The 4,657-nt window shown below is 39.1% G+C and overlaps 1 pseudogene; it reads left to right on the top strand.

Moving 5' to 3' along the window:
- Positions 1-3,061: 3,061 nt before the first annotated feature.
- LOC101417322 (F-box-like/WD repeat-containing protein TBL1XR1 pseudogene) lies at positions 3,062-4,331 on the top strand (annotated as a pseudogene).
- Positions 4,332-4,657: the final 326 nt, after the last annotated feature.

Raw genomic sequence — 4,657 nt, 5'->3', positions numbered from 1 at the left:
GTGTGGCGATATGGCCCATGTAGAGTGCTGGCCCATACGGAGTGATGTCCCGTGCAGGTGTGCTGGCCCACATGGGAAGCTGGCACTGCAAGATGATGCAACAAAAAGAGACATAGAGGAGAGACACACAGACCAGGGAGCTGAGGTGGTACAAGAGAATGATCATCTCTCTCCCACTCTGGAAGGTCCCAGGATAGGTTCCTGGAGCTGCCTAATGAGAATACAAACAGACACAGAAAAACACACACCAAATGGACACAGAGAGCAGACAATGGAGGGAGGGGGGAGAAATAAATAAATAAATAATTTTTTTAAAAAAAAGAGCATGGTACTGGCATAAGGACAGACATGTAGACAAATGGAATCAAATTGAGTGCTCAGAAATGAACCCTCCCATTTATGGCCAACTAAGTTTTGACAAGGAGGGAAAGATTACTCAAATGGGAAATAATATTCTCTTCAACAAATGGTCCTGGGAAAACTGGGTCTTCATTTGCAAAAGAATGAAAGTGGAACCCTACTTCATACCATATACAAAAAATCAGCTCAAAATGGATCAAAGACCTAAATATATGAGCCAAAACTATCAAACTCCTAGAAGTAAAGATAGAAAAGCATCTTCAGGACTTTGTGTTAGGCAATGGTTTCTTAGACTTTAGACATAAAGCATAAGCAGCAACAAAAAATAGATAAGTGGGACCTCATCAAATGAAACCTTTTGTGCTTCAAAGGACTTTTTAATGAAAGTAAAATGACAACCTACACAATGGGAGAAAATATTTGGAAACCACATATCCAGTAAGGGTTTAATATCCAGAATGTATAAGGAAATCCTTCATAGGGAGTGGATATAGCTCAAGTGGTTGAGTTCCAGCTTCTCACACATGAGGTCCCAGATTCAATGCTTGATCCTGTACCTCAGAAAAAAAATCCTTCAATTCAACAACAAAAAGACAAACAACCCAATTTTAAAAATGGGCCAAAGACTTGAATAGACATTTCTCCCAAGAAGATATACAAATCACCCAAAAGCATATGAAAAGATGCTCAACATCATTATCTATTAAAGAAATGCAAATGAAAACCATAATGAGATACCATTTCATATCCACTATTATGACTACTATTAAAAATGGAAAATTACTAGTGTTGGAGAGGTTGTAGAGAAATAGGAATTCTCATTCATTCTTGTTTGGTATGTGAAATGGTTTGGCTGCTGTGGAAGACAGGTAGTTCCTCTGAAAGTTAAGTAAAGAATTATCACATGACTCAGCAAACCCTATTCTGGATATATATACCCAAAAGAATTCAAAGCAGGGACTCAAACAAATATCTGTACACTGATGTTCACAGGGACGTTATTCAAAATTGTCAAAAGGTGGAAGCAACCCACATCTGTCAAACAATGAATGGATAAACAATGTGGAATATACACAATGGAATATTATTTAGTCATAAAAAGGAATGAAGTTCTGATACATGTGACAACATGGATGAGCCAGACCCAAAAGGACAAATAATATATGATCTTACTGATATGAAATAATTAAAGAAAGCAAACTCATAGAGCCAGATTCTATGATATAGGTTACCAGCGGACGGGGTGTGGATAAGTAATAGGGAGTGCCTTAGTCAGCCTAAGGGGTGCTGATGCAAAGTACCACAAATCCACTGGCTTTTATAAAGGGTATTTATTTGGGGTAAAAGTTTACAGTTACAAGGCCATAAAGAGTCCAACTCAAGGCTGCTTTCTCATCAAAGTCACTTTCCACATGTTGAAGCAAGATGGTCACTGATCTCTGCCTGATCTCTCCTTTCCCTCAGGGTTTCCAGTCCTCGGTCTTCTGGTTAGGGCTAGTCTTTCAGGGCTTTCTATATCAGCTACAAACTATCAGGCAAATGGCTCATCTCTCCCTGGGCCTTAGCTGTTTGAGCCTTCTCCTTTCTGTCACATGGCCAAGGTCTCTCCTTTTTTCATGTGTCTTCTTGAGTAAGTGTCCATTTACATAGGCCCACTAAGGGAGTGGGGACTCAACCTGAGTCAAACCTTAATCGTAACAGATAATTTATTCAAGGACCCCTCAACTGAATCCAATATAATCAAAAGGCATCACACCCAGAATAGATGAGTTTACAAACATAATCTTTCTCTTTTGTGAATTCATAAATAATCTCAAACTGCCATAGGGAGTTAAAGCTTAAAATGTACAGAGTTTCTATTGGGAACAATTGAAACATTTTGGTAGTGGATAGTGGTGATGGCATAACATTGTGAACGTAATTAATAGCACTGAAATATAAATCCGGATGTACTTAAAAGGAGAACTTCTAGGTTGTATATATGGTATTAGAATAAATATTTTTTAAAAAATCCATGTAACTGCCTAACACTATGGACCCAAAGTTAAACTATGGATTATAGTTAATAGAACAATTATTAAAATGCATTTTCGTTAATTGTAACAAATTCACCATACCAATGCAAGGTATTAATAATAGGGTGGTATATGGGAATCCTATATTTTATGCATGACTTTTCTGTAAACCACACTTCTCTAATAATAAAAAAGAACCAACTCATGCCTTTCCCTCTCTTTTCTCTCTGCCATGGCAACCATCATCATCAGAGTGAGCATAATGATGACTTGGGAGCAGAGACCCCAGCTGACCCAAGATAGTTAAAAATAAATCATGATTGTTTCGATTTTGGGGGCTGCTGGAGGCGGTGACAGCGAGGAGGGGAATTCATCGTGCCTCTATTCCCAGGAGGGGGGGAGTGGCACTGGAGGCCACCGTTTTCCAGCATAAGCAACAACAGCCTGTGATTGGCAGTATCAGACATTCAATTGCACATCCCACACCAATGCACTGCCAATGAATTTTCTCATTCAGCATAGAATGAGATAGAAAGTCATATCAGTCAGTCTAATATAAATGGTGCCCTCGTCCCACCTGCTGCATTGATTTCTATCATCCAGAAAGGTCTACAGTATGTAGAAGCAGAAGTTATATTAATGAGGATGGTATCTTGTTTGATGGTTAACCAATAGAATCCCTGTCACTTATAGATGCCGTAATGCCTGACAAAATACAAACAAGACAACAAGGTTATAGAGATAAACTTGCACAGCAACAGGCAGCAGCTGATGCAGCTGCCGCAGCTGCAACAATTATTAAGATTCTGCAAAAAAAAACGAGAAAACACAGCAAGTGGGGAGGAAAATGGAGCACATACCATAGCAAATAATCACACTGATATGATGGGAGTGGACAGGGATGTTGAAATCCTTCTTAATAAAGCAGCGATGTTAGGGGGCCCTGAATCTGAAATTTTTATCTGTGCCTGGAACCTCACTAGCATCAGGGTCTGGAGATTCAACAGCAAGAATATGGAATCTTAGTGAAAATAGCACTAGTGGCTCCACACAGTTAGTACTTAGGCACTGTACACGAAAAGGAGGGCAAGATGTTCCAAGCAACAAGGATGTAACATCTCTAGATTGGAATAGTGAAGGTACACTTCTAGCAAATGGTTCATATGATGGATTTGCCAGAATATGGACTAAAGATGGTAATCTTGCTAGCACCTTGGGGCAGCATAAAGGCTCTATATTTGCATTAAAGTGGAATAAGAAAGGAAATTTCATCCTAAGTGCTGGAGTAGACAAGATTACAATTATTTGGGATGCACATACTGGTGAAGCCAAGCAAGTTTACTTTCATTCAGCACAAGCACTGGTTGTTGATTGGCAAAGCAACAACACCTTTGTTTCTTGTAGTACAGATATGTACATTCATGTCTGTAAGTTAGAACAAGACAGACCTATTAAAACATTTCAGGGACATACGAATGAAGAAAATGCTATCAAATGGGACCCAACTGGCAATCTTCTGACCTCCTGTTCTGAAGACATGACTTTAAAGATATGGAGTATGAAACAAGATAATTGTGTCCATAATTTGCAAGCACATAATAAAGAAATTTATACCATCAAATGGAATCCAACAGGACCAGGAACAAATAATCCAAATGCCAACCTTATCTTAGCAAGTGCATCCTTTGATTCTACTGTTAGGTTGTGGGATGTAGACTGAGGGATATGCATCCACACTCTGACAAAACACCATGAGCCTGTGTACAGTGTAGCTTTCAGTCCTGATGGGAGGTATCTAGCAAGTGGTTCTTTTGACAAATGCATGCACATCTGGAACACACAGACAGATGCTTTAGTTCACAGCTATAGGGGAACAGGTAAGTTTGCTGGAATGCAGCAAGAAATAAAGTTATAGCCAGTGCATCAGATGGTTCAGTTTGTGCATTAGACCTTTGAAAACAGCGCTACTAGTCGGAAGCCATGAACCAACTATGAATGTGTACATAGCCAAATGACTGTCCCTGACCCATGTACTCCTATAGTCCCACTTGAACCATGGGCAGTCTACTACAGCCAAATCTAAAAGAAATATATACATACAGTGTATATAAACAAAATTATACCCTGAAGATGACAGAGTTTTGTCACAGCTTGTGAATTCTGTTCACCAAGTGCTGGAATCTAATCTGCTGTGCCCCCAAAATAGCATTTAGAAGTTTTGGATATGAAAAACAGAAGATAAAAAGAAATATACCTTATAAAAACAAACCATACATGTACCA

Source organism: Dasypus novemcinctus, chromosome 10 (genome assembly GCF_030445035.2).
Source record: "Dasypus novemcinctus isolate mDasNov1 chromosome 10, mDasNov1.1.hap2, whole genome shotgun sequence".
NCBI classification, from domain to species: Eukaryota; Metazoa; Chordata; class Mammalia; order Cingulata; family Dasypodidae; genus Dasypus; species Dasypus novemcinctus.
This window is presented reverse-complemented; position numbering and strand designations above follow the sequence as displayed.